This window comes from Furipterus horrens, unplaced genomic scaffold, assembly GCF_987537825.1.
Source record: "Furipterus horrens unplaced genomic scaffold, mFurHor1.1.pri manual_scaffold_2, whole genome shotgun sequence".
NCBI classification, from domain to species: Eukaryota; Metazoa; Chordata; class Mammalia; order Chiroptera; family Furipteridae; genus Furipterus; species Furipterus horrens.
This window is the reverse complement of record NW_028327172.1, coordinates 153,355,872-153,379,791: the sequence shown is the minus strand read 5'-3', so window position 1 is coordinate 153,379,791 and position 23,920 is coordinate 153,355,872. Positions and strand designations below refer to the sequence as shown.

The 23,920-nt window shown below is 39.8% G+C and overlaps 1 pseudogene; it reads left to right on the top strand.

Annotated features, from left to right (window-relative positions):
• The first annotated feature begins 427 nt into the window (after nucleotides 1–427).
• Nucleotides 428–1,846, top strand: LOC150019753 (tRNA (adenine(37)-N6)-methyltransferase pseudogene; annotated as a pseudogene).
• Nucleotides 1,847–23,920: the final 22,074 nt, after the last annotated feature.

The following is a 23,920-nucleotide window of genomic DNA, read 5'->3' as shown; positions in this document are numbered from 1 at the left end:
ATTCAAATGTCCATACTACCCAAAGCAATATACAGATTCAATGCAATCCCTATTAAAATACCAATGACATATTTCACAGACCTAGAACAGACCTAGAACAAATACTTAAAAAATTCATGTGGAACCAAAAAAGACCCCAAATAGCCAAAGCAATCTTGAGACAGAAGAACACAGCAGGAGGAATCACAATACCAGACATCAAACTATACTACAAAGCCACTGTGATCAAAACAGTCTGGTATTGGGCTGCTGTTGCCGCTGCTGCCACGACCACACTGAGTCCTCTCTGCCCTGGCTCTGCCCCTCCTACCTGTCTGGATGATAACCTCTTGGGTGCCGGTGCATACCAAGCACGCATCCCACACTCCACCTCTGCGCGGATAGCTGGCATCACCCTGCTGGTGCAGCTACTGCGCTGGCGCTAGGCATGGTGACTGGAAGCGGAAGGCTAGAACCCATCAAGTAGGCACCTCCCTGATCAGTAGCCATGCGCGGCTGGGAGGAATCAGGGCCTCACCCCACAGCGACCCCGTGCGGGTGCATCAAGCTGGCTCTGGAGACAGGGAATCTTTTAACTGAGCCAATTGGCTACTTGGAATCCTGTTTCTCAGCCAAGAATGGTACTCCAAGGCAGCCATCCATTTGTAGCCATTCAAGGGCTTGTTTGAGAATTAGAAAGAGCATCTTTAATAATCCTGAACATTCCTTGATGGATTTAGAACAGTTTTCTCATGTTTAAATCTTGTTTATTTTTCAAAAAAATGGTCATTTGAGCTGTAAGGCGAAAGTGCAGCCTCCTAGGCTGAATGGTGCGAAGACTGGAGTTTTCTCCACAAGGAGCCCACACTGTCCCAATGCGATAGGCCTCATCCTGGCCAAGCTGGAAAAGGTAGAAGGTGGAGCTATATACCTTTCTGGAATTGATATGATTCATGGCGCACCTGTACTGGACATAAAGCCCTACATAGCTGATTATGCTCACCACAAAATCTGATTGAGCCTTTAGGGTGGTGTAATTTACAGAATAACCAATATAACTCCCAAACTGTGTCCTGGTCTGATGGCAAGACTGACAGCTGTGCCCAGCAACGGATCTCAGGGGGCGATGAACCACAACCCTGCAGTCACACCAAGGAGAAACCTAAATATGCCAAAGACAGAACTTCAGGAGAAAACAACATGCAACACAGTGACACAGCCAAAATCCAGCGCAGCTCACCTAAGTACAGGGAGAGAGCAGCAGACTTGGATTTAGAATCAAGAAGTGGTCAGAGATTGAGTGTGGCAGAGAAGCAGCTTGGGTCATATCACCTGAAGAAGAGCTTTGCACAGGAGGGTACAGATAAGAGGCCAAGGAGAGGGAAAGAAGTAGTGGTCCCACAAGAAAACTGTGTGGAGGTGCAGCCCGGAGTCTTCACTACCCTACCGCGATGGCTGACGCAACCCACGGCAGTGTGGTTCCTGCCTGGGTGCGAGAGGCCCCTATGGCCGCCTTGGAAGTTCGGTTTACTCCTCACGCAGAGAGGACCCTTGAACATCTTGGTTCAGAAGGTGAAGCAGATGTTGGTCGGGCTTCATTTAAATATTTTCAATCAGCAGAGGAAGCAAGGTGTGCCATCGAGGCCGTGCTGTCAGCCGACCCTTGGTCTACATATCGATGGAAGCTCTGCCAGGACCGCCTTTTCTACTTTACTGTAGACACAGCACACGTCACTTGCTGGTTTGGTGATGGCTTTGCAGAGGTTCTAAGGATCAAGTCAGCTTCTGAGCCTGTTCACAATACTGACCTTGTGGAGTCCTTGGTGTCTCTGGGATCGTAAGTGTTTTCCATCACACCTTTAAGACAGCCTATTTGACTTTGGTTGAGACTGGTGAGTTTTTTGTACAAGCTAATTTTGTGCCTTCTTTACAGAAAGAAGCAACACTGTGGTCTCACTGTTTTGATTGATTTGAGTTGTTCATAATCTTTATTTGAAAAACATGTACATATTTTAATAAATCAATGCATACAATTTAAAAAAAAAGAAAACAGTCTGGTACTGGCACAAGAACAGACATATAGATAAATGGAACAGAATAGAGAGTCCAGAAATAAACCCAGGCTTTTATGGCCAGCTAATATTTGACAAAGAGGGAAGGAACATAAAATGAAGTGAGAAGAGCCTCACAAACGGTGCTGGGAGAACTGGACAGGGATGTGCAAAAAAATGAAACTAGACCACCAACTTACACCACACACCAGAATAAACTGAAGATGGATCAAAGACTTAAATGTAAGCTGTGACACCATAAAAATCCTAGAGGAAAACATAGGCAGGAAAATTTCAGATATCCCGCGTAGCAATATTTTCACCAATACATCTCCTAAGGCAAGGGAAATAAAGGAAAAAAATAAACAAATGGGACTACATCAAACTAAAGAGTTTCTGCTCAGCTAAAGAAAACATTAGCAAGATGAAAAGGAAACCAACCATATGAGAAAACACATTTGCCAATGATACCTCAGACAAGGGATTGATTTCCAAAACATATAAAGAACTAACACATCTCAACACCAAGAAGACAGACAGCCCAATTAAAAAATAGGCCAAGGACCTGAACAAACACTTCTCCAAGGAGGATACACAGAGGGTCCATAGACACATGAAAGAAAGCTCAACATCACTAACCATCAGAAAGATGCAAATAAAAACCACAATGAGATACCACTTTACACCAGTCAGAATGGCCATCATCAACAAATCAACAAAGAACAAATGCTGGCGAGGATGTGGAGAAACGGGAACTCTACTGCACTGTTGGTGAGAATGCAGACTGGTGCAGCCACTATGGAAAACAGTATGGAATTACCTCAAAAAATTAAAAATGGAACTGCCTTTTCAACCAGTGATTCCACTACTAGGATTATACCCGAAAAATCCTAAAACCCCAATTTGAAAGAACTTATGCACCCCTATGTCCATAGCAGCACTGTTTACAATAGCTAAGTGCTGGAAGCAGCCTAAGTGCCCATCTGTAGATGAGTGGATCAAAAACTGTGGTACATTTACACAATGGAATACTATGCAGCAGAGAGAAAGAAGGAACTCCTGCCATTTGCGACAACATGGATGGAACTAGAGAGAATTATGCTTAGTGAAATAAGCCAAGCAAAGAATGAAAAGTGCCATATGATTTCACCTAATACAGGAGACTAATGAAAAACACAAACAAATGGACAAAATTGAACAATGAACAGAATAACAGTTATCATGAGGAAGGGGAGAGGGAGTGAAGGAGGATAAGTAAGAGAAGAGTCTAGTCGAAGAACATGTATAAATGACTCAAGGGCATGGACAACGGGGGTATGACTGTGGGAGAAGGGGTGGGCTGGGTGGGGGGAACAATGGGGGAAAAATGGGACAACTGTAATTGAAAAACAATTAAAAATAATAATAAGTTCAATACATACTATGATATATATGAAATATAGTATGTATGAAAACATATAACATGGCAATGGTAAGTCCTAAGAGGAACATTTAGGGAAGAAAAGGGATAGGAAGTGTGTATTTGGGGGTGGGTAGCAAGGTTGGCAATTTAGACAGATCATGCGTTTCAGGTTAAACAGTGTGCGGTATTATCCCTGGTGCAATGACTCCTACACAAACGGCTGACTGCTCCTTTGGGAATTGCTGAGTCCTAGTGTATGCACCACGTCCAACTCATGTGCACCCCAGTTCCCTCTGAGATGGTAATAATACAGAGTCTCACCAGCAAGGATCAGAATTTCCATTCTTGTAAGTTCTCATATAAGACTTCTAAATTTTGCCTTTTTGAACAGTATACTTGTTGCCTTAAAAAAAATTTTTTTTATTGATTGATTTCAGAGGGAGAGATAATCATCAATTTGTTGTTCCACTTATTTGTGCATTCATTGGTTGCTTCTTGAATGTCCCTGATGGGAGATTGAACCTGTAGCCTTGGTATATCAGGACAATGCTCCAACCAACTGAACTACCTGGCCAGGGCTTGTTGCTATTTTAATTTTTATTTCCCAGATCTCCATATTGGCCACTTTTATTTCCTTTCTGGAATTCTGTTCACATCCTTTGCTCTGTTTTCTATGGGGGTGTTTGTCTTAATTTTATTCATTTATATAATTAATCCTTTGTCACTTACAGGGATTGCAGATATATTCTCCCTGTCTGTGGCTTCTCTTATTTCCTCTATGATATCTTCTGCAATGCAGAACTGACACTAATCTATTCAAATGATCAAGCCCATCCTTTGTTATTTGTTCTTGTTTCTTGAGAACAGCTTACCTACCCTAAGAAAAGTATGAAAGTATCTTGCTATATTTTTTCTAAGTTTTACAGCTTTTCATACAAATCTGAAAGTTGTAACTAAAGTAAGATAACAATCTTTTATTCTAGAGAGAGCTAGCCAAATGTCCCAGCACTAATTATTGAATAGCCCATGTCTTCTCTGTTGATCGATAATGGGATCTCTGTCAAAAGCCAAATTACCAAATATGGGATCTGTTTCTGAACTGATCATCTGTCCAACTGGTCTCCACATCTGTCCCTTACTAGTTCTACCGTCTTTATCATCATAGTTTTATAATGAGCCGGCATCTACAATAACCCCCCTATACAGACCTCCCCACCATTAGTTGTCCACTAAACTACCTTTGTTATTCTTGGTCTTTCCTACTCGACACCATAATAATTTTATTCTTTAAGTATATTTTATTGATTATGTTATTACAGTTGTCCTGATTTTCCCCCTTTGCCCTCCTCTTCCCAGTAGCCCCCTTCCCTGCAGCAATCGCCACCTTAGTTTATGTCCATGGGTAGGCATGTAAGTTCTTTGGCTTCTCCATTCCCTTTACAATTCTCAACATCCCCCTGTCTATTTTGTACCTACCAATTATGCTTCTTAATTTCTGTACCTCTTCCCCCCCTTCTTCCCTTTTCCCCTCCCCACCGATAACCCTCCAAATGATCTCCATATCTATTATTCTGTTTCTGTTCTGTTTGTTTGCTTAGTTTGTTTTTTAGATTCAGTTGTTGATAGTTGTGAATTTATTACCATATTAATATTCGTAGTTTTGATCTTCCTTTTCTTAAATAAGTCCTTTAACATTTCAAATAATAATGGATCAGTGATGATGAACTCCTTTAGCTATACCTTGTCGGGAATCACTTTATCTGTCCTTCCATTCTAAATGCTAGCTTTGCTAGATAGACTAATCCTGGTTGTAGGTCCTTGCTTTTCATCACTTTGAATACTTCTTGTTGGCCCCTTCTTGCCTGTAAAGTTATTTTGGAGAAAGCAGTTGATAGTCTCTTTTTGTAGGTAACTCTCTTCTTTCTCTTGCTGCTTTTAAAATTCTCTCTTTATCTTTAACCTTTGGCACTTCACCTCCTTCCCGCATGCAACTGGTGCCCTTCTACCTGTTGCCCTGGTGGTGGTTCCCAGAGTGGGTGGGTTTGCATACATTCTAGGACCGTGTGGGCCCTTTAAGCAAATTCTCCTGAGAGACCACCAATTTGTCTGCCACCCCAATCCCCACTGGTTTTTACAGCTAGAAGTTATGAGGCTTTATTTTCCCAGCACTAGAACCCTGGGCTGCACCATGTGGCCTGGGGCTGGGATTGCTTGCTCCCAAGGTAGACCTCCCAATTTTTATCCACCACACATGAATGTGGGACCACCCATTCCTGCAGCTGTCACTGCCTTGCTGTCGCCACACTGCATCCTCTCTGCCCTGGCTCCTCTTCTCCATCTCTCTTACCCGCCCAGATGAATATGGTTTCTTTAAATCCTTGGTTGTCAGACTTCCAAACAGTTCAATTTTTCTGGCAGTTCTGTATGTTTTTTGTTTTGAGGTTAGTTGTGACACTTCTTATGGTTGTGCAAGGAGGCAAAGCATGTGGACCTATGCCTCCATTTTGACTAGAAGTCCTACCATAATAATTTTAGTATCAATTTGGAAATTTTTCAGTCAGGAGTAAAATTGCATTGCATTCATAGATTAACTTAGCAGAATTATTAACTTTACAACATTGAACCTTTCCATCATGAAGGTATCTCTTCCTTATTTCGGTCTTGTTTGATGATATTTGATAAAATTTATAATTTTCATAAAAACCTATAATATTTCTGTCATTATATTCTATTATCATTTTTTGCTATATTTTGGAATCTATAATTGCTTTTACTAATCTATTGCTGGTGCATAGAAGAACTATTAGGTTTTGTACATTGCTCTTATATCTTGTATAACCTGCTGAATTCTCCTATTGCTTTATCTGCAGTTTAGTTAGCTTATCTAATTTTTTATTTATTTTTTAATCATCATAATTCTTTTTCTTATTTCTACAATAGAATTTTTGACCATAGTTGTCCTCATCTTGATACTGATTTAAGAAGAAATGCTCTCTACATTTTATCAGTGAATATAATGTTTACTGCAGATTTTTTTGGCTGGTGATTATTAGGTTAAGGAAATGTTCTTCTCTTTATAGTTTAAGGATTTTCATTTCAAATGGATTTTGAATTAGACACAATTAATTTCTGCATCTATTTAAATGATGGCATTATTTTCTCCTTTAATTTGTTAATGTGGTGAGTTACTCTTGTATTCTAGGAAAATCCCAGAATTTGGTGATAATGTATTTTGTGTATTTCTGGGCTTATTTTGCTAATGTTTTATTTAGAATTTTATCAATATTCATAAGTGAGATTGTTCAATGACTGTTTTATATTACTCTTCTCTGAGTTTTGGGATAAAGAGTATACTAATCTTGTAAAATGAGTAGAGGGGGTCTTTTCCTTTTTCCCTATAGTCTATGAACAACTGGCATGAAACAGAAAGTATTTGTCCCTCAGAGTATTGGTGCAACTCATTGGGTTTTGTGTAAAGGAAGCTGCTTTCAACATCAAATTTATTTTCTTTATGGATTGTAGACTAGTTCGTTTTTCTATCTATTATTGAGTAGATTGTTATGTTATATTTTCTTGGAAATTATCCATTTAATCTCAATTGTCATACTTTTGTTCATAGGATTTGCTTAAAAATTCTATAATGTCAACCATATGGATATGAAGTCCACTTTTTTTTTTCCAAGCTAAAACTTTCTTGAGATTTATTTATTCTACTAGGTTTTATTTTTTTAAATCCAGCTAATAGATTTATTAATATTTTCAATTCTATTTTTGTTTCCTATCTTGTTAATTTATGTCATCTTGATTATTTCCTTTCTTAGTAATTCTTTCTATTTAATATATTGCTCTTTTTCCTAATAACTATATTTCTTCCATTGTATTATATTTACTTAAATGTGTGGATTTATTTTTTAAACTGTTTTAGTTATATCCTGTAAGTTTGATTAATTTAATTTTCTAGATTTTATTATAATTATTTTATCATTAATTACTTAAAAGTAGGTTTTAAAATTTATCAATATGGTGTTTTATTTAACCATTTTCTTGTGGTATTTAATTTCTTTTCTTTCTTTTTTTGATGTAGAGAGCATGGGCTATAGTTTATTAAATATTTAATATTTTGAGATATTGTTCTGTTTTTAACAATTATATGTGTGAATGAAAACGCATATTTTCTAATTGTTGTGTGTGTGGTTCTATATATAGATAGATATAGATATCTCCAGTATAACACCTTTTTAATTATACTATTTAAATCCCTATATCATTTTAACTTTGCCTATTTTATCTATCAACTACTTGTGAATGTCTTCTTATAATTCTGTTCATTTTGCATTTATGTGATTTTAGGCTATGTTATTAGATACAAGTTCAGCATTATGTCTTATGCTGAATTTTTCTTTGACCATTAAGTAACAAATCTCTTTATTCCTAATAGTGCTTTTTGACTTAAAGTGTATGTTATCTATTATTAATATAGCTTTAGCAACTTAATTAGTATTTGCCTTTACTACGAACATTTCTGTGTCATTATGTTTTAAGTATGTTTCTTATAAACAACATAGAACAGGATTTTTTAAATCCAGACTGAGCTTCTATATGGTGGTAAAAATACATTAAAATGTATCACAATTAATAAAATATTTGAATTTACTTTTATCATTCTCCTTTTTCATTACACTTATTCTCATTTGAGACAAACAAAAGCTGACAGAATTCATTGCAAGAACACCTGCACTGCAGAAGCATTAAAGGAACTTCTTTAGGCAGAAGGAAAATGATACCAGATGGCAATTTGGATGTAAAAGAAATAAAGTGAGACATAATGGTAAATATAAAGGGCTTTTTCTCATGTTTTAAATTTCTTTTATTGACTTATTTACTGATTAAAGTGAAAGTATTAACAATACATTATTTGTTTTATGACATGTAGAACAAGTTAGGTCAACAATAGCATAAAGGAAGGAAAGGGGAAATGTGCATGTACTGTTGTAAAGTTTCTATCCATCTGTAAAGTAAGTAAACATTATTTGAAGATAGGCATTTATGTTAATAATGTACATTATAAACCATAGATCAACCACTAAAAATGAAGCATACTTAATAAGTTAATAGTGAAGATAAGATGTAATCATTAAAAATACTTAATTCACAAGAAGGCAGATAAAGAAAGAAAAGAAATATAGCAAAGATGGAACAGAGACTTCTGGTCAAGATGGAGGCATAGTAAACACAGCTCATTTCATGCACAACCACAGCAAAAATTACAATTAAACTACAAAACAACTATCACCCAGAATAGTCAGAAAATCAAGCTGTATGGAAGTCCAACAACCAAGGAATTAAAGAAGTTGCATTCATCCAGAGAGGTAGGAAGGGCAGAGATGTGAAGGCACGTGGAGATGCGCAGAGACACGGAGATGTGGAACAGGCAGTCCCATACCCATATGTGGTAGGTAAAAATCAGGAAGGATACCTACGGATTGAGGGATCCCAGCCCCACACCAGATTACCCAGCCCAGGGTTCCAGTGCCAAGAAGATAAGTCCCCATAACTTCTGGCTGTAAAAACCAGTGGAGATTGGGGCTGTGGAAGAAACTACAGGATTCTCAGGCATCACCTCTTAAAGGACCTACAATGGACTTAGGACTTGTGCAGACTCACACCCTCTGGGTTTCAGCACCAGGATAGCAGCTAAAAGAGCACCAGTGCCATATGAGGAGAAACTGAAGTGTCTGGCATCAGGGCTAGCACTGGGGGACAATTCCTCCTGGACAAAACACCAGAGGCCAGGCAGCAGCCATTCTCTCCTTCCTGGGCCATTCCCCAGACAGAACCACAGAGCAGCAACACCAGATCTGAGACTTTATCAACCTGGTTCACACAGGTTGCTCCACCCTGGTGATTATCTAAGGCTCTGTGCCACACAACTTAGTGGTGTGCTTTTCTACAATAGGCAATGCTATGAAGACAGGGAGTCAAAGCAGCTCTACCTAATACATAGAAACAAACACAGGGAGGCTTTCAAAATAAGAAGACAAAAAAAAAATGACCTAAATGAAAGAACAGAACAAAACTCCAGAAAAAGAACTAAACAAAATAGAGATAAGTAACCTTTCAGTTACAGAGTTCAAAACACTAACTATTAGGATGTTCAGGAAATTCATTGGGTACTCCAACAGCATTAAAAAGACCCAAACAGAAATGAAGGCCACACTAAGTGAAATAAAGAAAAATGTACAAAGAGTGCATGAAGCCAAGAATAAAATCAATTGTTTGGAACGTAAGGAAGAAAAAATTTTCAATCAGAACAGCAAGAGGAAAATAGGATTAAAAAAAAAAAAACATTAAACAAGGATAGGTTAAGGAATCTCTGGGACAACTTCAAATGTACCAACATTCTAATCATAGTGGTGCTGGAAGGAAAAGAGAAAGAGCAAGAAATTGAAAATTTACTTCAAAAGATAATGAAAGAAAACTTCCCCAATTTGGTAAAGTAAATAGATATTTAGTCCAGGAAGCAAGGTGAACCCAAAGAGGAACATACCAAGACACATCATAATTAAAATACCAAAGGTTAAAGATAAAGAGGCAATCTTAAAAGCAGCAAGAGAAAACCAGAGAGTTACCTACAAAGGAATTCCCATAAGACAGTCATTATTTTTGTTGTTCTTTTACACAGTCAGTGTTTGTTTAGACTTGCCCATATATTTTCTGATTTATTTTCTCAACATGGCTTTTTCTATCCTACTTCCTTCCATCAAAGTTCTATTTCCTTCTTACTTGAACACATTTTTTGATAATTTTGTTCTTTTTTTAACTGTCACTTGAGGATATGTTTATTGATGTTAGAGAGAGAGGGGGAGAGAGAGGAAAAAAAACACCGATTGGTTGCCTCCCCTCCACACCCTGACCAGGGATTGAACCCACAGCCCTTTGGTGTATGCGATTATGTTCTAACCAACTTGAGCCACCCAGCCAGGGCAATTTTTTGGTAACTCTTTTAATGAAGGTCTGTGACTGGCAAATTCTCTAAATTATTTGTTAACTAAAACTACCTTTATTTTTTCCTCACACTTGAGTAATATAACTCTAAAAAGATATTCTATTATCTCCTGATCTGTTGTTGAGAATGGGAACTTTGCTGTCATTCTTATCATTGATAATTTGTGGTCTCTCATCGCTAGTCACTTTGCAGGTTGTCTCTTATCATTTAGTGTTTAAATAGTTTCACTAGGAAGTTTCTAGGTAGATTTTTAAAATACTTACCCAGCTTGGGATTCCTTAGGATTCTTCCATTTGAGGGTCTATGTCTTAAATCATTTCAAAATTATCATTTGTTTTCCTTCAAATATTTTCTCTGATTCTTTCTCTTTATTTTCTCCTTCTGTTATTCTTATTAGATTTGTATTAGACTTTCTCATTGTCTTAAACTCTCATAATTCCCATCTTCTCTCTCTTTGCTATATTTTAGGTAATATCCTCTAATCTTTAGTTCAGTAATTCTCTCCTGGAGTGTGCTGATATGTTATGTAATCCATCCAGCAAGTTTCTCATTCAATGAGTACATTTCTCATTTCTAGAAGGTTTATTTATTTTTCAAACCTTTTCTTCTTTATTTATACTGCCTTGATCTTTCCTGCAGAGTTTGATTCCTTATATTATGTTTTAAAGCATTTTTAGCAGACTTCTCCCCTCTCTGGGTTAGCTTCTATTATTTCAAGTTTGTTGTGTCTGCTGACTCTTACTCACAGTGAATTATTGCATTGTCTGTTTTCTAATTTTTTAAACGCATGAGCTCATCTTTAATGGGGCTAATTTTCTAAGAAAATGCAGTGAGGCCGTGTTGTTGGAGTGTCACATCATGGTGATTCAAGATCGCAGGCATTCCAGTGGTATCCACTGTGGGACACATTGTTATGTTTCTTTCTCTGCTAGGAGCTTCCTGAGCCACACAGATATTTGTATGTTTTCTGTGTGAATGAAAGACATGTTTTGGACCCAAAACCCAAGGGCAAGCCCAGGGCTTAATTTTCTCTAGAGAGATTGTTTCCCTAAACTCAAGCTAGAACAGCTTTTTTGTCTTCTTGCTTTGCCAAGAGACAGATTTCTCTTAAACCCCCATTCCATTGAGACTTCAGCCCTTCAAAAGTCCTGATTTATACTTCCCAGAATCCAAGACCTGGTCTCTGTGTTCAAATGAATGTGAAAACCTAAGTCCCTCATTTTACTAGAACCACATATAAACTCCCAGGTCATTTCATGGACATATTCCTCTAATTTTGGGTCTCCTCCTCATTTCAGATATTCATGATCTCAGCTATGCAATATTTAAGGGTTTATGTATTCAGAATTTCTGTGTTTGCAGCAGGAGAGATTTCAAGTTTCTTAGCCCATTGTCTTTCTGGAACTAAAATCTCCTTCTCTGTCTATTTATGTAGCCAAATCCCAAGAAATATAATTTCAGAATAATCTGTGACTGTTTACACAACTCCAAAACACATTAGTTAAGTTGAAAGATTCAGCCAATAATCCAGATGTTTTTTGTCTACAAAACATCTACAAAAAGTGCCAAATATCCAGATGTGTATGTCCAATTCATCTGCTGTTTCAAAAAAATATAATAAACTTACTTATTAAGCACATTGCCATTTCACAAATTCAGGGATCCCATTGCTATAATCCTGTCCCTTATTTGCCAAAACTAATTATATTAGAATACATGATTTTATTCTATCACATGAATTTATAATGCTGTAATTTTCTTTCTTGTTGTTAGTCGTGTTCTAGTTTATTCACAATATAGTATTGAGATCAACAAACGTTTTATAAGCTTCTGCCTGAGGGTGAAGAGAATAAGAAACCACTCTGTCCTTTTGGTATATTAAAATCTAGTTACATTTATTTGTTCATGCCTTCGTTCAATACTTTTTTATAGGGCACACACCCTGTTCCTGGGGAAACAGTGATAAACAACACAGAGCACCTGGCCTCCTGAAACAGAGCATTTAAATGGGGCACAAACAATCATACAGGCAATATATAATAAAAATTGTAATTATTGTTATGTAGGAAAGTATAAGTGCTATGATAGAGTAACATACATAGTCTCAATTTACTTTGGGAAATTCTGGAAAGCCTCTCTTAGGAGTGGCCTAAGCTGTGGCCTAAAGGATACAGGCAAAGAGTGAGGAAATGAAAGTTCCAGAAAGAGGAGCCGTGGAAGGGTCTGTGAAAGGTCCTGAGATGAAACAAGCTCAGAGGCTTAAAGAATACACAGATTGTCAATATGATGGGAGGACGTCAGCAGGAGGCTGGTGTGCAAATAAGGCTGAGAAGGAAGCAGGCATCTAATCAGGTCTGCATAGGACAGGGTTTAGATTTTGGATTTTGGATTTCGGATTTTTTTTCTAAGTGCAATACCTCACCATTGAAGTGTCAAAGCAGAGGAATAACATTAAAAAATCCTTGACTGGCAGGTGGGAAAGTGTTGGGGAAGGGTGACTTGGGAGGAAACAGATGAGTTAAGAGGTTAGTCTAGATATCAGGGAGTGGCGGCGTAGAATGAGGAGGTGAGAGTGGCAATAAATAGAAACACATGAATGTGCAGATGTTTTAGAGCTGTGATCTGGTGGTGGCTATGGGTGGTGCAGAAGAGGAAAGCATCAAGCCTCACTGTGGCACAAGCAACTGGGTATATAGAGGTGCCATTTACTCAGATGGGGGCACCTGGAGAAGAACCAGATTTGCAGGGGTGGGGGGCATTGTTGATTTTTGAAGCTGTTAACTTTGAGATGTCTATGAGGCGTATAAATAGAGATGTCAAATGAACAGTTGGCTGTATATGTCTGGAGTTCAGAAGAGCTAGGTGAAGGTATCAAAGTGAGAGTTGATGGCATGTGCTGATCTATAAAACCATCAAAATGATTAAGATTATGCAGTGAAAGACTGAACAAAAAGAAGGCAGGAGACTTGGTTGCATAAAAGGCAAGGAATCTTTTTTTTTTTTTTTTAACACAGCAGGAGTATCTAAAATGAGGCAAAATCCAAAAGAAGATGGGGTTACAGGTAAAATAGTGGCCAACTGAGTCAACTACTTCTGAAGGTCAAGTAAGTAAAAACTAAGAGGTGGCCATTGGGTAGTATAAATGCCTCTAGCAAAAGTATGCGTGAGTCTAGCAAAAGCATTTGGGTAAAGAGAAAGACATAGAAGCCAGAGTGAAATGGATTCAATTTGTCTATGGGAAATGAGGGGCAGGGAGGGCTGTAGAGATAAGATTCAACTCAAGAAACCTGGGAGCAGAGAGAACACCAGACAGATTATTGTTAAGAGTTTGGGGGGAGGAAATTCAAAGGCTGGACTAGGTGGGGAGAACTTTCTGATGAGATTATGTGCAGGATTTGGACAAGTAGAGAGGGGAGTGGGCATTTGTTCCTGGGACACAGCCTAAATGAAGGAATGTGATCTGAGACATTTAGAGGATGAGGGGGGGTGAAGAGAGACCAGTGTGAGGATGGCCCATGTCTGGAAGAACTGCAAAATAAAACTGGATTGGAAGGGTTGAGTGTATCTGTTTTTTAAAATCTGCCCACTGCCTCTGAGAAACACACTCCCTGCCTTCCAATGCATGCCCCCTGCCTTCCATTCCTGGTGGAGCCGCCATTTCAGCTTCCACCCCCTGCCCCCAGGGGCCTGAGAACCAAATCAGGCTAGTCAGACACACTACCCTACCCTGACCCCTGAGGGCCCTTTCTGGCAGAAGCTACAGAAGTGTCTCAGAGGTGAAATCAGCCTCCAGAGAGCAGCAGAGATGAGAGTGGCAACCTGTGCGCTCCATGGTGCCCGAGGCCACCTGCACCCCCCCACACACCACTGTTCTTGCTGTAGTGTGAGTACATATATGAAGCTCCTCAATCTCTCTTTCTCCCTTATTCCTCATCTGTTCTAGTGTGTATCGCTTGCCACCAAGATGTCTGAGAACACAATGATATGGCACCAGAGAACATGAATGCCCGCTGTGAGGTTGGCTGTGATATGGTACCTGCCCAGGCACCTAGAGGGTGGAGGAACCCTACCAGGAGCCAGGCAAATACCATACATCTCAGAAATAGTCCATCCTTACTTGTTAGTAACAACTTTTGAAATCTCTAACTTTTGCTGATTAATAAATTATGGTTAATTCCATTAATATCATTTTCAAATGACATCAAAACCCTTTTCTCCCAAGCCTCAAGGATTAGCTCCCGTCAGATCGAGAGAGCTAGACACTGATCTGAACCAGCGTGAAAGCTCTTAAGAACAGAGGAATATAGAGGTCGTTGGTGCTGAAGTCTTGTACCCACAGGCTGGAGGTCTGGCAGCCACAGCCCCACAGAGAGAAATACACTGCAGGTTAATGGGACGATGGAAGGAAGAAGATGGTGGGAAGATCAGTTCCCTTGCCAAAAAAGTGACAAGGAAGCATTTCCCAACCTCACAGTCTCTGTCGCCCATTCTCTGCTCAGGTTTTGATGCCTTATTTGGATTGCAAATGTACACATTCAGCAAAAGGTCCCTGCTGGCAAGATGTCAGGTGAAATCCATTATTCTGGTTCACTTTTATGAAAAAGCCACAGTACTCTGCTTCTTATTTAGGGTCTATGAAAGGTGATTTCTTGCACATGGAGTTCCCATAGCCAACCCAAACCCCCTGAATTCACAATATACCCAAGAAGTACAGCCAGGGGTCAGACATCTTTGGAGGGCCACAGTTTGTAAGTAATCTAAATGTCTAAGGTTGGAGTGAACTCCCCCTTATTATAAAGACACAGTTACCACACAGATTTTATAGCTTTGAAAACATGCTTGAGATAGCATGTGAAGAATTCAGGTTATAAAATTGTCCTGAGCAATCCCATTTCTATAAATAAACATATGCATGTCTATACATGTGTTGTGACTGTGTACCTACATTTGAACTTTCTTGAAGTGATACACACCTAAATGTTAACAATGGTTATCTTGCAGGAGAGAGGAAGGGGGATTGAAGGGGACTACTTTATTTCCTTTCCTTAACCACTTTTTCTCATTTTTTCCACATTAAACACATATTACTTGGGGAATGTTTTAATGTTATTTTTTAAATGAACACCTGGCAGAGTTCTTATGAAAGAATGTTGAAAGCCCGCAGTTTGAGTTTTGGGTGGGGGAGGGGTGGCTTAGAGGAGGCGCGTGTGTTGGTTGTTGGTTGTTGCTATGTTGCTGTATCGCAGTGTCCCAGTAGGACATGAGGTGCCCAAAGGTGTCCGATAACCATGTCACCCACATGAACCCACACAAAGGGTGGTTCTCTGGGCTGTCATTCTCACTTGACTCAACATAAATAGACCCACTGGACAATAGCTTACTGGCACTCTGCTACATCGTCCCTCCATAATCAGGATTTTATACTCAGTCCAGAAAACTGTATGCTCACCACTTGCTGCTGGAGGTGTGGTAGGAACCACTTAATCACAGTGCTGGAACAGACCACCCTTCAGCCCCAGGAGGTGGAATCCCCAATTAAGCCAAGATGCCTACCTGTACTCTAAATACTTAATAACAGTTCCTTAAAGGCCTTCATGCCCACATTCAACCTACTGGTTCTATCCTAGGACCTTCTGAATTGAAAAAACTTCAAATGGACTTCTTTCTCAGCAGAGCTCACTGTAATAGAAATACATGGCGCGCACACACAACCACATACCTGATACACACACACACCAAAATCTGTGTACCTGTATAGAGCATGTATTTTGGAGTCAAACAGTCATCAATGGATCAGCTTTAGTGGCCTGATCTTATTTATCATAATAATCCTATGATGATGATAATATTATCCTCCGTTTTGTAGACAGAGAAATTGAGGCTCACAAAAGTTAAGGAACTTGCTCAAAGCCACACACAGAGTAAGTAAAAATTATAATCTGAGTCCATGGTTATTTGACTCCAGAGCCTGTGCTTTTCATCTCCTGCCAGGTTACTTCCCCTGCTCCTACAAGGGTGGGATCTATGGGGTTGTGTATATTTTAAGCATCTATGTCACCAAGTTGTTTGAGGTGCCTACGGTTTTGTTCCCCAGCAAACACACACACACACACACACACACACACACAGAGGCTTCCTGAAATAACTCTTTGCAATGGGACTAATGGGGGATTCAGACTCTGCTGGGGTTTCAGGAGATCCCATCCCAGGCAGCCACACAGGTGGGTGCTCACTCCTGGTCTGAGTTACTAGGGATCAAAGTCTCTTCTGCAGAGTCTGAGTTGAGGCCACTCCCTTGCTCATTAGGAAGGTGAAGCGCTCAAACAATCTTTCCAAAAAATCCTTGCAAACAGCAGTTGAAGAGGCCCATGGACAAGCTAGGGGAGTGGCCATTTTAAGGGGGGCTTCAAAGAATTTAGGTGACTTGGCTTCCCTGCTCTTTGTCTGCTTTATAGGGCGTGAAACTGAGGATGTTTCCTAGATTTTGGCAAAACATAATGTGTGATTCCTGTGAGGCTGACTGTCGTGTGGCCATTTTATAGAAGCTGGCCACCATGGTGGCCATTTCATAAGGTCTGTCTATGAAAACTCCCAAAAGGCCAAACCATCCAGAGCCTGCAAATGTGGGGAAAATGTGTGGGGACAGGGAATGGGGTAGAGAAGCTGGAAAAGAGTCCCTGAGATACTCTCTCTCATTCGAAATTACAGTAATCATACACATGTGGATACATGCAGCCTAGAGGCTGGTGCATGGTGATCCATCCAAGAATCTCTAATAGACCAAATCTAACCTGATTTTTAAATCTTAATATCAATCTCAAGACCCAAATAGTAGCCTCACCAGCTGCCCCCCTGCCAGCAGATTTACTTGCACAAACAAATCATGTTCCCCTAGTAAGGAGGATCAAGCTGGCACATGCCATTGTTCAGAAGGCAATTATCGTAATGAGGGAAAGCAAACTGAATGGAGGGCGAATCCAGCTGCTGTGTTGATAAAGCACAATGAAGGAGGCCGCTATGGAGAACAACACAGTTAATTTGCACTTTTCTCCACAAGCCTGAGGCTACACACACCACAAATGCCCTCATAACTAAACAGGAGCTAATTACTCATGTTAATGACCCAGCTCTGGGTCTGATCTCAGTGTTGGTTAAAGATAGCCAAGGGTTAACTGGAGGAGTTCTTTCTTGAATGCTGTGCAGAGGCTACGTTTGTGTGAATAAATCTTTGCGATCCATTCTCACCACCTTTAAGGTACATTCTTTGCACAGATGAAAATAATTCTGCAGATGAGCACAGCAAGTTCCCACTTCCTCATTCTTGTCTTCTGAGATGCTTCAGCCTAAAATATTTTCCTTGCCTTTCTTCTCTCCACACAGGGCATTATAACCATGAAAACTTTAGCAAAAGTAAGTTAATAAGTTGAATGAATAATTAATGAACTAAAGGTTCTACATTGTATGCTTTCATTTATATGACATTCTGCAAAAGACCGAACTATAGAGACAGAGTACAGATCAGTGGTTGGCAGGGGTAGGGTTAGAGGAAAGGGCTGACTACAGAAGGAACTTGGAGGATGAGAGATTGTGGCGATGGATATATAGTACTTACTATGCAGTTGTCCAAACCCATAGAACTGTACACCACAAAGAGAAATTTCACTATATCTTACTATATGTATCTTAAAAATAAATTTAAAAAGAACAATACAATTTGCACAAGATCTGACAGTTTTTCTTGTTAACTTATCATTCGAAATTGCTAAGATTTTTTTCTGACAAAGGAAATCTTTGAAATTCTAGCAAAAACGGGAGTCAGGGAAACAATTGTTTGTTTCACTGATTTGTAACAACTGCCCTGTCTGGTGTTTTTGAAATAACTGAGCAGGTGTGGATTACTTTTTCTGGGAATGCTAACCTAGTCTCTACAAAAACAGAGTATAGCAAAGGCTTGAACAATTTTCCAGTGAGATCAGTCAAGTCTTAATCTCCATGACGCCAAAATACTTGGCTGCAAAGTGGAAAGTTCAGTCAATTTCCCAGCTGTTTCATCTCTGTGTGTCCCCCAATCTATGTGACTGTTCAGAGACAGGTTTCAGACTGTTAGGCTGGTGCCAGGGAGCCACCATCATAGTTGGCAGCCTTCCCCCCAAACAAATTTCTTTTACTCCCTTCCCTAGGACAGCTACGCCCTGAAGTTCTTTGTCATCTCATTTCAACAGTTGCTTTAAAAAGACAAATCAATGACTCCATGAAGGGTTATAATATGCATCTTTCTTTTCTTCTCCTTGGATCCCCCATATCAGCTCCTTGAAACCACTGATGCAGGAAGGTGGCCTTAAATTTCACAAAGGTCATTCATTATCATAGCAACCTAAAACTTACATTTCCAAAACAATCACACCACAACTGATAGACACTTTTACATTCATTTGTAATGGTAAATACTTAATCAACAAGTTAAATATTCCTCAGGTTCACAAGACTGATGACAACATCTGAATAGTTTTCTATCACTTAAGTGGGGTTTGTCTGATTAAGGCTGACAGATGTAGGTAAGAAAGCAAGTAGCTTTCCTTACAGGTTTTTTTTTTCTGCTTGGGAATATGGTAATGAGATAAAATTAGATCTTAAGATGCTTGCATGTTTATGCCTTTTAAATTATATGCCTGCCTTTGTTGCAAAAGTAAGAGGAGAGTAAGTAGTCTTAGAAATCGATTCTTGATACATCTCCTATTTATCCACAGTGTGTTATCTGTCCACAGTGTGTGTGTTGGGGGAAGGGGGCGGGTGTCATATCATGGAGGTAAATCCTTAAACTCAAATTTGTTGAACCACAGACTCTTAGGTTAGCAGAGACCTTAAGGGTGGATCTGATTAGCTTTTCTTGACAAGAGAATGCTCAAGGACAAGAGAACACTCAGCTTAGCTCAAAACAATGGAGATTATTGTAAGAAAACACAGGAACTGGGTCTGAAGCTGAAAACTATAAGGAACCCAGGCAGCTCTTTCATTTGACTCTCTTGGACCCCCTGCTTTCTTTCTCAAGGTATCTCTGCTTCTCTGCATGCGCTGTCCCACCCCTCTCAAAATGAACTCTCTTCAATTGCCTCACAGTTTCAACTGCTCATGGTCCTTCATGATTTTTCTAGCCTCTCCCTAGCATCAAAACCATGGCAGACTTGCTGGTTCACACTGTTTTTCCTAGTTTTTAATGCCAAGAGGGAAAATCTTATTGGTTCTGTGCATTTTTCCATGCCAAGCCTAATGTGTCACTGTCAGCCTATGAACTGACAGTCCTGGGATCAGGTGTCAACCTTAACCGCTCAGCCCAAGGTGGAGCAGCGTGGTACAAAACCCAGCCATCTTGGCAGCAGGAGCTCTGGGTGGGCAGTTCCCATTAGAAAGAAAGAGCTGGTAGGGCTGTGGGGGGTTGTGCCCTCTTCTAATTGTTGAGTGTCCTCTACATTAGGGGTTTCAAACTTCAGTGCCTACAGTAGCCAGTCTGGTGATGGAAATGAGTCAGACTGGCCTCAACAAGAATGTGCATTGTGTGAGTGGAAAGACTGGGGAACTGGAGAACACAGCTGTGTAAAGGGAATGGGAAAACTAGCTCTGGTGGATTGGTCGAAAGGCAGAAAAGAGGACCTGGTGTTAGCAGATCTTCTCATTTTTCAACAGAAGCCAGAAATATTATTTTATGTAAAATGTCCCAAAATTAATGTTGGTTGAAACACTTCAAACAATGTGGGTTAACCAAAATATTTCATTTCCTCCTCCACCTTTCAACCAACTGATGACCTTCGGTCTCTCTTCCCTCCTGAGCACACAGCAGTGAGAGAGACATCACCATCTTTAAAGGAAGCCCATTCTGTCTTCTGAGTTCTGGTCACTTAAAATTCCTTTATATATTCTAATTTAAATCTGTCTCCCCTACAGTCTGACACGATGTAAAAGGAACTAATCAAAAGCCCTACAATCTGACAGCCAAATGTGCACTTGAAGACAATTCACACGGCACACCTACTTCTCATCCTGTTTCTTCAGATGTACCCCATGTAATTCATTCTCTTCACTGTCTTGCATGCCCCTCTCTGAACACACCCCAGGTGGGTATGTCTCCTTCAAATGGTGGTAGTTGGGTCAAAGGTCAGACTGCGAACATGGAGGATCACAGAACTGCTGCATCTCTCTCACTTGACACCTTATACTTCTATGGACGTCATTTAAGATTCTTTTTGATGGCAAGTTCATATTATTGATTTAAACTATGTTTAAAGTAAACTTAGGTGCCTAAAGGGTTTTGCTTGTTTTTTGTTTCTTTGTTTTCACATGAACACTTCCCAAACCCTATTTTGATCACCCTGCCTTTCCAAAGTTGGGTTCTCAGAACCTGAGTAATTACATTGTCCTTATTAGATCCCATATTGTTAGATTTCACCCACCCCATCAGCATCTCCTTTAGGCCCTATTGTTGTTGCTGCTGTTGACCAAACTATTAACTTGTCTACAGTTTATTATTTATACTCCAAGAAGTAATACCAAAATGTTTACCACATATCAGTCTATTTTTTAGACTTTCTTCTCTTTCTTTCTTTATTTTATCACTATAGTGTGAAAATTTCCTTTTACACTGGAACATTTTTTGATAATTCTTCTCTTTTACTTATCTGGCCCTTGGAAGACTTGAAATCTGCATTTCAGGGCACATATTTGGTTATGTTCTGTAACCATCTTCCTGAGTGTTGCCTAGTCAAACACGACCGCATCATTTTCTCCTCTGGTTGTCATAATTTCTGCATCTCCAGTCAACTGTTCTTTGTTGAACAGAATTATGTCCACAACAGCAGTTTCCTTCATTTCTCCTCAAACTTCTGAGAATTAAAACAGCGTGGTCTGCTTCCAGCTACAAGGGAGCAGATGATATCAGATGAACCCCCACTGAGAACACTGTAAAAACTGAATGGAACACAAAGGCCGACTGTGGGAAAGCACTGGGAAGCAACCAAGTCACCTAGAGCACCAAAGGGAAAGGCATGAAAATGTGCCTAACATTCTGTGCACAACTCCCCCCCACCCCCGAGGCACTTTGTGACTACTCAGTTGTGCACATATTGGCCTAATGTCACAGGTTGGGTCCCCTCAGACAGACATTAATAAGCACAGGGCTCATTGGGGGGTATTTTGAGATCAACCTCTGTGGAAAGGAGAGGAAGGAGGCAGATTTGTATTGCAAACCCAGGCTCTGCTGCCCCACAGGGAGCTCTAGAGCTGGAACAAACCTTCGGCCAAGTTGTCCTGAATTGCTGCATGGCAGCAGCGTTTACACCCCATGTCAATAAATAACTGGGTGCAGGCTGCCCCTGGAAGGAGATGGACCTTGGGGAAAGCAGTTTTTTGCAGCAGAGACAACCACCCAAGGTGGACTAATAATTAAAGTCTGCCTCTGGCAAGCAGTTGGAGGAATACATCTTTTATTCCTGAAGGGCCAAATAGCCTCACAACATCCATCACACCTAGACTGAAAAACCAAGCAGAAGTGAGCCTCTGAGAGGGTAAAAAGCTAAGCATTAACTTCAGTAGTCTAAGGAGCCAGAGAGACAAAAACTGGAGTTCAGAGCATGCCAAGAAGAAAGTACACTAATAAATACCCAAGCTTCCAAGCAAGAACTTAGAAGAGCTATTCTGCAGGATTAAGAGAAACCCTGAAATAAGTAACCAGTTTTTGACCAGATCAAGGTGATCAGAAAATACTCTACCAGCTGAACAAAATAAAATTAAATCCTTTTTGAAGGAAGATAACATCGTCCAAAGTCTCTCTAATTTTTCATGCTCAATGTCCAACATCCACTTACCATTATATCAGACATGCCAGAAGACATGGAAGAAAGAGGGGGTAGAAAGAGATAAAACAAGAAATAGAAATAGACTGAGGTGATGCAGATATTAGAGTTAGACATGGAACTTTAAATGGTATGATCAACAATTCAAGAAAATAATGGAAAAGATGGAGAATTTCACCACAAAACTAGAATCTATAAGAAAGAATCAAGTGGAACTCCTAGAATTGAAAACTACAATAATAAAAATTAAGAATTCAGTAGGTTAGTTTAAACAATGATAACACTGCAGCAGAAAAGTTTAGTAACTTAGCGGAAAAATGAGTAAAAATTATTCAAGATGAACTAGCATGGTGGAGGGGGAGATGTCTTTTCCAATTTAACAAATATAAGGAAAACAATAAAAATGTCAAAAGTATGTAAAATCAGAGTCCTAGTGTAATGGGGGACACACCCCCTCAGAAATGGGGAAGGGATTTGAGCTGCACCTGTGTAACTGGAGACTTTGTTCCCTTGCTAAACATAGTGGCTGGAAAAGGGGCAAAGGCAAATGTGACTAACACTGGCCCTCACCGGTTGGAAGGCTGGACACTCCCACTGGTTTTTGGCGCACATGGGACTCTGAGAGAGGATTTCTGAAACAGAACAGGTTAAGAAGAAAAACATAGTCGGTTCTTTCCTCTCCCCCGGGCAAAGGGGCATGTCAATGGTCACAGCGGGCCTGTAGGAGGAGGCCTAAGGGCACAGATTCTGAAAGATGCCTGGAACTTGACAATGTCTAGAGACCAGCTAAGCCACTTCTGTTTATGATTCATTTTGGGTGAAAGAAGAGGTTTCTGGTGCAACCTTGAACTTAGGTGAGAGAGGGTGACAATAATTTTTCTTTGGGTTTCTTAGAGGAAATGGGCTTTGAGGCAGAAACTTGACTTTATTTCCAAAGACCTTGGTGATAATGATCAGTACTGCAAACAGATTTTTGTTCTTGTGTTATTTCTATATTTTCAGTTTTTAAACCTATGTAGTAGTTGTAATGACACATATTTAAAGTTATTTTTAATGTCATACTCTGACTTTTTCTTTTCCTTTACTTTTGTTTCCTAGATATTGTAGGCAAAAACTTGTCATTAAATAAAAGATTCTTTTCTTTTCCACCAAATTCCATCTTTGGAGAGTTACCTGGTAGGTGGCAGGTGATAGGATCCCGCCCCCCCAGTTCGGTTTGTTAACACTAGATGCAAAGATAAGAAAAAATAGAGAAGAAGCAGTATCTGAAGAACTAGAAGCTGGAAATTAACCCAAACTGACAGATTAAGGAATTTTTGGTTATTCCATATTAGAGGACACCCATGGGGCCAGGTACTGGGGCCTTAATCACCTAATAGTAGAAAATGGTCATTGAGCTCTTAAGACATCAAGCACTTATGTCCACACAAGTCATCTCACTATGGTCCTTACATCATCAATAGATAAGGAAACTGAGGTTGCAAGTTAATTCCTTGTGTAAAGTCACCAGCCACTGTACCTGGGAATGCTCCCAGATCTTCTGGACTCCCATCCTCTGCCATGAACCTCTCTGCTGTCCTCTTTCTGGGGCCATCACCCCTATTAGTTCCATTCCTAATATCGTCTTTCAATAATCCCC